The following is a 12,292-nucleotide window of genomic DNA, read 5'->3' as shown; positions in this document are numbered from 1 at the left end:
CTTACGGAACCATCGATTTAAGCGTCATGAGTAATTAACTTAATAATGTAGAAGTCAAACAACTGAAATTACAATTGAGTATTAATGGTTATATGATTCACAATAACAACAAAATTACTTCCATATCACACATATGTTTAACATTTTAGCAACCATACCATTCAATTATATCCATCAACTCAGTATAATTCATTTTCAGCAAAATAAAAGATATCGCATAAACAACTTAAACATGTACATATACCATCATATAACTTGTAAAACATTATATATGACAAAAGATTAGCAAGGTGAACAAGTTCTCTGGTTTGCACGGTTTGAACAAATAGGCAACTCGCGGCTCAATTAAACGTAACTATAACGACTATCATTTAAACATACGCATAACATGTGAATCATCAAAGGGTTATCTCATTATAATTCATAGCGACGGTTCGAGAATATATTTCAAATATCGTAACTATATCAAACTATATTTCAAATATCGTGACAATTGCAACAATCACCTTAGCATTTCATGACAATACAACTATGAACATATCCAATAAGGAGCAACAACACTATTTTATTATCATATCATAAGTTTAGGTTCAACTGAAATAAATTAATGCAATGAAAGTAATAAGTATAACTATAGGCACACAGACTCACATAAAAGACATTAGAACTCGGATGACATCCTACATGTGTGAACATTTAGACATACTCATTACTACCATCCATGTGTAAACATTTAAACATAATTATTATAAATATTCATGCGAGTATATTAGAACAATCAAGTTAACATTTAACGCCACCAACTTTACCAAGATATGACAATATAGTTTTATATTTATATATATCCGACCACTATACAAATATGATGAACACACCAGAGATATTATAACATGCCAAGCATAAAATATGCAAACAACTGGACTCGTATAAAATATTTCACCCTCGATTAAGAATCAAATTAAGCTATTCAATTTCACTCATACTATCATGCCAACAATGTTATAAACTAAACTTTAATTTTTTTTTTTATCACTAGTTAAGATACATAACCAATGAATATGTGTGCTACTATCATCATATAAGGACACTATAATTTCACATTAATAAGGCTCATGAAATAATCGAACAACTGCATGAAAACTCAACATAGCATTCACATTTTAAAAGTTATGATTCACGTTGTAACTTCCAAAAAAATCACGAATAAATAACCGTTCAACGAAAACTTGAGTTATATTACTTTTTATAACATACAAAGAGTTAATAATTCGTGAGAAAAAGAATGAGGTCCAAAGCTCAACAATTCAATTTTTAAAGGATTTTACAACTCAGTTGGTCCAAACAAGTATGTGACAACAATTGGTCCGAAACTTGGGTCACTTTGCAAAACTTACCATTTAATATAGAAACATCAAGAATTTTTGTGGCTTATCAATTTGAAAACATATGCGAATATTCTGATCGATGGAGTTGGAATTATGCAAAAATTATTAATACAATTTAAATGAGGATTTTTACAAAATCTTTGGTCGAAACATCACTGCACAGGAACTTCCTGACCACAGTCCACTAAAATATTTATTACTCCTAATCCGTATATCCTATAAGCATGAAACCAATGCCAAATGAACACTAACTCACGAGGCTATCTCTCATAAAATTTTCATCCATAGGCAATAAACAGAAAAGAAATGGCAGTAAGGTCAATTAAAGAGTAAAATCAAACAAAACGAGTTTCAGCACTAGGTCATTCTTTACTATGTTACAAGCTCTTATGAACATACTATGTATACTTACCCATCCCAACTTAAATCTCACACTTTGTACTTACGTAAACATCTATCCCATAGAATCCCTTCGCATCTCGATCTACTCCTTACATCTAAATCACGATTGCTATGACTAGAAACAAGCAATTCAATAGTGTTTCTGATTACTATCACAATACTATACTAGCATGGCTTCGGGATCACATAACCGCATATCACTAGACATAATAGCACTATCAACACGTCATTCACATCCATCCAGATAAATATCATCAATTCGCAATTATTTTCACGCTCACGATTACCACAATCCAACACTTCATTGATTATCAATCTGAACACGAAAATTTATTTCTCATCTCCACAACATCATATGATCACGTCATCATTCATACAAAATACTTACCGTAACGTTGTCTGCGAATGGCTAGAATATATGGGTCTCAAGGTATACATCAACTCGATTATATCCAAGGTTTTCCTTCTAACTCCCCCATTCACTCAATTTTCTCTCGGGTTACCTAGTTCAAAACTGAGAGGGCAAAAGAGCACGTATTAAGGGCGCCTTCTTAACCGCACTGTGAGCTCCTAACAGTTTATTCCCAGGGGTTCATTTTATTTAGACACATCCTACGTTCATTGGGTTCATTGGTTTAGGCCTGAGGATCGTTCGCTCTGATACCACTTTGTAACACCCCCATTTATGAAGGAGCCTTTAGCAAGACATTCCCTAATAAACCGGACTGTTACCATCTCGGTTTCCAGAGGTAGTGAATAACAAATTAAACTCCAAGGCAAAATATATAATTACTTTAACTTAATTATTACAAAACCTCTTTTACTTCAAATTACAAAGAACTAACATAAATGAAAGTGAAAGTCTTCTAAATGATGATCTAGCTACTAAGTCTTCTGATCCAGTGTCTCACGCCCATCAAGCTCCCAGCCTATCTCATAAACCTGTCAAGCCTGCTCCCCAATATTTGGATCGTCACAGGTGTTCACGAATACACAGGGTCAACCACGAGGTTGAGTAGGGAATACAATGAAACAACAAAATATGATATGCATGCTCCTCCGTCACCTCCATCTCCATCTCAACTCATATCTCATAACCCGGAACACCCAGCCATACCGATCCCCGGTAGACTATATATCGACCGTAGCCGATCCGCCATTTCCTTGTTGAGGACACCAGGGCAAGTCTGCAGAACCCGCCCGAGCCTTATCACAACATCATCTTCACCACACCACATCACCACAACATCCTCCATCTCCAATGCATATGAATGCTCAAAAGAAATTAATGCAACACAATATATATATCTTTGAACTGATCAATCATAAAATCATGCCGGTTACCAAATGTTGTGATAACATACTCAATACGATCAATTCAGTCAATCACCTCCAAAGATATGAATCATAACGTAAATCAACAGTCACGAAGCAAGTCAACGTTCACAGTTTGGTCATACGAAACACAAACAAGTCAACACAATTCAACATCAACGATAATAAGTCAAGTGTATTTCCCTACCTTTTCGCAATCCAAGCACACTCAAGCAATCACTTATGATCCTTCACTTATCCATCACCTACATAACATAATTATGTATAATTACCATCTACTCAGTCAATTAATCATGCACATAACCTAGACTCATCATAACTTAATAGGAATATCAATTTAAAGAACAAACACGACTTTTCCTGATTTTCCTGCTCATGGCAGACTCGGTATAAAATGAATAACTAATTCTAAAAAATTCGAATTGATGCAAGGCCAATTGAATTGGAATCCCATGAGTCTTAGCTACAATTTATATCTAACGTGTTTTTCTCAAATTCCAAACTTATCAAGGGTTTTCAGACTGATTTCCAAAAACTGACAGAAACCGTCGCATAAAAAGTATTGATTCATAAACCGAGTTTGACAAATGATTCTTAAGTAAAACCAACGCCTAACTCATCTAAACTCTTTAAATTAAATATATAAAAAAGACCCAGCACCAATTCAATACCTAAATTATGTTTTAGAAGTAATCTTTCAGCCTCTACTGATTTGCGGACTTTTTAGATAGACGTTCACAAATAATTTCTTCAGGAAAAACTACACGGTGAAATGCTACCAATTTGCCCAGGCATAAACTAGGCTTGGAATAAACATGAGTCTCTTCTTTAACTTTTTGCATCCCATGGCTTTAAGACAGGTAAAACACTCAAATAACACAGACCAACGAATCTGTAAATTGCTGTAACTATTCCATTCATTTATCTCATACAATTTATAATAAAAAACCCCCAAACCAATTCTAGGGTTACGAAAATTATCCTAATACTACTATAATTATGCTAATAATTGAATAAAGAGGTAATATGATAGTCTACTTACGAAATAGGATGAGAATAGGCTGAGAAATCGCCTCGCAATTCCTCACGCGGCTCCCTTCACACACGGCTCCCTCTTCTCTCTTTTCTCTCTTTTCTCATGGTTAAAATGAATATGGTGATAGGGAGATTAGGGTTTGGTTAGATGGGTTATACATATAGGATAGGTGCTATTAAGACGAAACGGGCCTAGCCTAGTTAGATTAATTAAAACCCGAGTCACATAATTACCCGAGTCACAAATACACTACACGACCCAGCTGGTAACTCGGCCTAATATAATATCATATTAAAATACCGGGTATTATAGTCTACCCTCCTTAAAAGAAACTTCGTCCCGAAGTTTAACCATAACAGAAACACATCATGTAACACTCCAACATAACCCACACAACGCATAACCAATATAGCCAAACTGAGAAATCACACATGAAAGTATAAAGATTTTACAATCCTACCTTCCTTAAACATGGTTACGTCCCCGTAACCTTCATTATTATAACAAAAGTTCTCAAACTACTGCTAACAACTGAAAGAGGATAAAAGATTCACAACTCACGTTCAAGTTAACTAATCCCTACTAAAGACAATCAATATACAAGCTTATTGGTCGAGTCAGTCAAGCGAGTAAACAACGATATTGGAAAGTTAACATACAATACTATCATACATAAAATTTCATTCTTGGTGTTAAATATATTTAAACTGCACCCAACACCATGACATAAAAGATTAAATGTATTTAACTACACCAATTTTACAAATATTCATTACATATCATGCTAATATAAACATACCATGTTAACACACAACTCACTTAAATCACCACATTACATTTCCCGTTTTGACATTCGTAACTAACCACAACCCACTAATTCACTACATGAACGAACAACATGACTAAATTAACCCACTATTTGTGACTCCGTTCTAGCTTCATTCCCCTAGACTAACAAATATCATGAAACCATACAACCAGACACTGGCTGGAAATCTCATTCCGAATTTATACTCACACGACAAAATTTACTTCATTTTCAAAACTTTTACTTTCATACTGGACGGTGAATAACTTTCTTAACATAAATCTTATAACAGAGCCGTCCATAGAATCCATTTAACTCAAAATCAGATAAACTTAACTCAATTCCTTCAAACAATACAAGCTTAGGTGTCGACTCATATTTCGTAATTTTGTGTTCATCTTATTCATTTCAGTCCTATCTTTACTAATGAACGACTATTACCTCAACATCAGGATTTTAGTTGCACTTCTTTACTCAGTTATATTCACGGCTAACACGACTACAACATTTAATCGGAGACCTTTTAGATAGTACACATTCCCTGGTGACGTCTCATCAAAGCATACGATTCGTACCATGATGTAAAGCAAGTAACTACAAATTAACCGTGTTCAATCAAAATTTTACCTCTTTATTACAGATCTATTTATCACGGGTTGCATGGTCACACAAAAGTATAAGTACCAACTCAATCACATGTTAAATTTTAAAACGATTTATCACGTCATAAGAACTAGACAAGAGTCTAACCATATAGTCAATATATGAAGATTATTAGTTTAGATCGGAGGCACATTATAAAATTCCCTGTTAAACTCCTTACGGAACCATCGACTGTGCGTCATGAGTAATTAACTTAATAATGTAGAAGTCAAACAACTGAAATTACAATTGAGTATTAATGGTTATATGATTCACAATAACAACAAAATTACTTCCATATCACACATATGTTTAACATTTTAGCAACCATACCATTCAATTATATCCATCAACTCAGTATAATTCATTTTCAGCAAAATAAAAGATATCGCATAAACAACTTAAACATGTACATATACCATCATATAACTTGTAAAACATTATATATGACAAAAGATTAGCAAGGTGAACAAGTTCTCTGGTTTGCACGGTTTGAACAAATAGGCAACTCGCGGCTCAATTAAACGTAACTATAACGACTATCATTTAAACATACGCATAACATGTGAATCATCAAAGGGTTATCTCATTATAATTCATAGCGACGGTTCGAGAATATATTTCAAATATCGTAACTATATCAAACTATATTTCAAATATCGTGACAATTGCAACAATCACCTTAGCATTTCATGACAATACAACTATGAACATATCCAATAAGGAGCAACAACACTATTTTATTATCATATCATAAGTTTAGGTTCAACTGAAATAAATTAATGCAATGAAAGTAATAAGTATAACTATAGGCACACAGACTCACATAAAAGACATTAGAACTCAGATGACATCCTACATGTGTGAACATTTAGACATACTCATTACTACCATCCATGTGTAAACATTTAAACATAATTATTATAAATATTCATGCGAGTATATTAGAACAATCAAGTTAACATTTAACGCCACCAACTTTACCAAGATATGACAATATAGTTTTATATATATATATATCCGACCACTATACAAATATGATGAACACACCAGAGATATTATAACATGCCAAGCATAAAATATGCAAACAACTGGACTCGTATAAAATATTTCACCCTCGATTAAGAATCAAATTAAGCTATTCAATTTCACTCATACTATCATGCCAACAATGTTATAAACTAAACTTTAATTTTTTTTTTATCACTAGTTAAGATACATAACCAATGAATATGTGTGCTACTATCATCATATAAGGACACTATAATTTCACATTAATAAGGCTCATGAAATAATCGAACAACTGCATGAAAACTCAACATAGCATTCACATTTTAAAAGTTATGATTCACGTTGTAACTTCCAAAAAAATCACGAATAAATAACCGTTCAACGAAAACTTGAGTTATATTACTTTTTATAACATACAAAGAGTTAATAATTCGTGAGAAAAAGAATGAGGTCCAAAGCTCAACAATTCAATTTTTAAAGGATTTTACAACTCAGTTGGTCCAAACAAGTATGTGACAACAATTGGTCCGAAACTTGGGTCACTTTGCAAAACTTACCATTTAATATAGAAACATCAAGAATTTTTGTGGCTTATCAATTTGAAAACATATGCGAATATTCTGATCGATGGAGTTAGAATTATGCAAAAATTATTAATACAATTTAAATGAGGATTTTTACAAAATCTTTGGTCGAAACATCACTGCACAGGAACTTCCTGACCACAGCCCACTAAAATATTTATTACTCCTAATCCGTATATCCTATAAGCATGAAACCAATGCCAAATGAACACTAACTCACGAGGCTATCTCTCATAAAATTTTCATCCATAGGCAATAAACAGAAAAGAAATGGCAGTAAGGTCAATTAAAGAGTAAAATCAAACAAAACGAGTTTCAGCACTAGGTCATTCTTTACTATGTTACAAGCTCTTATGAACATACTATGTATACTTACCCATCCCAACTTAAATCTCACACTTTGTACTTACGTAAACATCTATCCCATAGAATCCCTTCGCATCTCGATCTACTCCTTACATCTAAATCACGATTGCTATGACTAGAAACAAGCAATTCAATAGTGTTTCTGATTACTATCACAATACTATACTAGCATGGCTTCGGGATCACATAACCGCATATCACTAGACATAATAGCACTATCAACACGTCATTCACATCCATCCAGATAAATATCATCAATTCGCAATTATTTTCACGCTCACGATTACCACAATCCAACACTTCATTGATTATCAATCTGAACACGAAAATTTATTTCTCATCTCCACAACATCATATGATCACGTCATCATTCATACAAAATACTTACCGTAACGTTGTCCTGCAGAATGGCTAGAATATATGGGTCTCAAGGTATACATCAACTCGATTATATCCAAGGTTTTCCTTCTAACTCCCCCATTCACTCAATTTTCTCTCGGGTTACCTAGTTCAAAACTGAGAGGGCAAAAGAGCACGTATTAAGGGCGCCTTCTTAACCGCACTGTGAGCTCCTAACAGTTTATTCCCAGGGGTTCATTTTATTTAGACACATCCTACGTTCATTGGGTTCATTGGTTTAGGCCTGAGGATCGTTCGCTCTGATACCACTTTGTAACACCCCCATTTATGAAGGAGCCTTTAGCAAGACATTCCCTAATAAACCGGACTGTTACCATCTCGGTTTCCAGAGGTAGTGAATAACAAATTAAACTCCAAGGCAAAATATATAATTACTTTAACTTAATTATTACAAAACCTCTTTTACTTCAAATTACAAAGAACTAACATAAATGAAAGTGAAAGTCTTCTAAATGATGATCTAGCTACTAAGTCTTCTGATCCAGTGTCTCACGCCCATCAAGCTCCCAGCCTATCTCATAAACCCGTCAAGCCCGCTCCCAATATTTGGATCATCACGGTGTTCACGAATACACAGTGGTCAACCACGAGGTTGAGTAGGGAATACAATGAAACAACAAAATATGATATGCATGCTCCTCCGTCACCTCCATCTCCATCTCAACTCATATCTCATAACCCGGAACACACCCATACCGATCCCAGAGACTATATATATCGACCGTAGCCGATCCGCCACCTTGTTGAGGACACCAGGGAAGTCCTGCAGAACCCGCCTGAGCCTTATCACAACATCATCTTCACCACACCACATCACCACAACATCCTCCATCTCCAATGCATATGAATGCTCAAAAGAAATTAATGCAACACAATATATATATCTTTGAACAGATCAATCATAAAATCATGCCGGTTACCAAATGTTGTGATAACATACTCAATACGATCAATTCAGTCAATCACCTTCCAAAGATATGAATCATAACGTAAATCAACAATCACGAAGCAAGTCAACGTTCACAGTTTGGTCATACGAAACACAAACAAGTCAACACAATTCAACATCAACGATAATAAGTCAAGTGTATTTCCCTACCTTTTCGCAATCCAAGCACACTCAAGCAATCACTTATGATCCTTCACTTATCCATCACCTACATAACATAATTATGTATAATTACCATCTACTCAGTCAATTAATCATGCACATAACCTAGACTCATCATAACTTAATAGGAATATCAATTTAAAGAACAAACACGACTTTTCCTGATTTTCCTGCTCATGGCAGACTCGGTATAAAATGAATAACTAATTCTAAAAAATTCGAATTGATGCAAGGCCAATTGAATTGGAATCCCATGAGTCTTAGCTACAATTTATATCTAACGTGTTTTTCTCAAATTCCAAACTTATCAAGGGTTTTCAGACTGATTTCCAAAAACTGACAGAAACCGTCGCATAAAAAGTATTGATTCATAAAACGAGTTTGACAAATGATTCTTAAGTAAAACCAACGCCTAACTCATCTAAACTCTTTAAATTAAATATATAAAAAAGACCCAGCACCAATTCAATACCTAAATTATGTTTTAGAAGTAATCTTTCAGCCTCTACTGATTTGCGGACTTTTTAGATAGACGTTCACAAATAATTTCTTCAGGAAAAACTACACGGTGAAATGCTACCAATTTCCCCAGGCATAAACTAGGCTTGGAATAAACATGAGTCTCTTCTTTAACTTTTTGCATCCCATGGCTTTAAGACAGGTAAAACACTCAAATAACACAGACCAACGAATCTGTAAATTGCTGTAACTATTCCATTCATTTATCTCCTACAATTTATAAAAAAAAAACCCCCAAACCAATTCTAGGGTTACGAAAATTATCCCATTACTACTATATTTATCTCCTTTCGGTCGAGTGAACCTCACTCGGTCGAGTGCGACACAATTCTCAGCAATGACCAGTTTTCGTAAAACAGTCATATCTCACTTGTTTCTTCGTCATTTTGGGCGTGTGACCTACCGTTGGAATCGTAAGAGAACAAGTTATCACCTCCAATTGAAATCAAATCAATAACATGTCTAGATCACAAGTTATGACAGTTTTAAGATGATCCTTCTATATGCGGACATTATAACTACACCATTAAGTCTAGTATAGGTTATACTCGGTCCACTTTATAGTTATACCTCACTCCAAAGTCACCTCTAGTCTAGTATAAGGTCTCCTCACGCGTTCCAAAGTTCCTTTCCGGGTCCCACAATATCCGGGTATTACAATCTTCCCCCATTAAAATGAACTTCGTCCCCGAAGTTCACCTCACTCTCTCTTTTCATAATAATTCCTCAATCTTCTCTCAAGTCTCATTACCGGTTCTCATATACTCTCTCGCCATTATACTTTATCATAAATTCCGTCAAGATTCTTATTGTCATTATCACTCTTATTAACCACACATATCAATCGTACTTATCCCAAGGTTCTTTGCTCAATTCGCATTGCTTCCTCTCATTCCGTACTTTCTCTTTCCTTAATTTCCGAGTTATTACATCCACCCCCCCTAAAAGAGAACTTTGTCTCGTAGTTCAACTATCAAACCTCATATCGTGCTCTCATACCATCCTTACTAAATTCCACAATTGACTATATTCCAGGTTCAACACTCTCTCTTACTTATTGAAAATCCGTAATCAAATCACACATCGTTATAATTCCATTGATATAATCCCCCATCTACAAGCCTCCCAAAGGTCAAGTGTCAGGTCTAATCCACGGTTCTAATCTATAATCCCATGACTAACTCTCATTCCTGTTGGTTATGTATACATATCTATCACGGGGTCTAACTCGATTATTACTATATATCTATATTACGTCAAATCTCATACACTAACATGTATGCACATCAATCAGGAATATGCGGACTCCATGAAACAATTAATCCATGTAAAATTTCTCGTTATATGACTCAACCATGATCAACACTTCCATTTCCTCACACCATGCCACGCATGTACCGCGTCATATCCACCACATGATCACACATGTGTTTCCATATCCGTTCCCATCCATCATCAATACTTCCGCTCATACAGAAGACCATAATCACAATCATGCAAACGACCACTATGTGACACCAAATTTGCATATTTCCTCTTACTTTTACACAACCAAATAAAATCACGTCGATTAATATACATCAAACAAGGTTATCATATCATTTCTATAATCAATCCACTCGTGTCAAATCAAAGATTTCCATTACTTGTAAAATTCTACACCATATGGTCAAACATAAACAATTCACACATATCATACATGTAAGGTCAATCATGGTCATCCAACACAAGTTAACTAATATAAACTGCGAAATAAGGGTACATGCTCAATATTTGGTCGAATATCAACAAAACAAGGGTCAAGGCAGGCCACTCGGTCGAGTGTCACCTCGGCAAAAATATTTTCATTCTCAACTCGGTTTCAAACTCCCCTTTTTCATTACACAAATGATAATAGACTCCGATAGTGACTAATATACTATCAAAGAACCAAATTTAAACACAAATTCTTGGCCTTATAGCCATATTTATTACACCATTAAGATGAATTATCCGCATACTACCGACATGACACAGTATTTCATGGATACGGCCTAACCACTCATTATTCTCAAGGGATAATAACAACATCACCCCTCAAATGGACGCCACAACATGATCACGATGTATACCAAGGACGCTTTACTTGACGATTGGGAGGCAACTTTACAAACGTGTCTATACTACCACTCATAGGGTCAAAGTCTCACATACTCATTCTCACACTTATACACACCTACTCAAATTAAACGATCATACCGTATAACGCAAGTAATCAAAATACTCCAACCACACAATTGGTCCTCATGCATCACATATCGAACTCTAAGGTTCATAACCATGGAGACCGATTTGGTAGTGCTACATCTACAACTCTATCTCGCAAAATAACATTCCCCGAAAACCAACTCTCAATGGACAACCTCGTCTTTTATTTCAAAAAATAATAAATCTCTTATAGGTTCACAAGGGTATACTTAGTATTTTATCAGTTGATTAACGTTTACTTAATAACGGTTGGCTTGCTAGAAGTTTGACGTTATTATCATACTGATGGCGGTGATCAACTAGTCCCTAAAAGTCACACCTAAAGGATGTGTTTGAGAGATGTGATTATGTACATATAATCACACTGATGCCTTATATGACTAAAAGGTTAGTCCATGTATTTGACTAAACAGTTAGTCAATGTGA

At 34.8% G+C, this 12,292-nt stretch overlaps 1 long non-coding RNA gene across 1 annotated transcript; it reads right to left on the bottom strand.

Annotated features, from left to right (window-relative positions):
• Positions 1 to 2,596: 2,596 nt before the first annotated feature.
• Positions 2,597 to 4,263, bottom strand: LOC141609113 (uncharacterized). The gene is made up of 3 exons (XR_012527218.1): positions 4,165 to 4,263; positions 3,310 to 3,367; positions 2,597 to 2,738 (listed from the first exon to the last, which is right to left on the bottom strand). It is a non-coding gene; the product is annotated as an uncharacterized LOC141609113 (long non-coding RNA).
• Positions 4,264 to 12,292: the final 8,029 nt, after the last annotated feature.

This window comes from Silene latifolia, chromosome 10 (genome assembly GCF_048544455.1).
Source record: "Silene latifolia isolate original U9 population chromosome 10, ASM4854445v1, whole genome shotgun sequence".
In the NCBI taxonomy this organism is placed as follows: Eukaryota; Viridiplantae; Streptophyta; class Magnoliopsida; order Caryophyllales; family Caryophyllaceae; genus Silene; species Silene latifolia.
The sequence above is the reverse complement of the archived record's forward strand: the minus strand, read 5'-3'. Positions and strand labels throughout refer to the sequence as shown.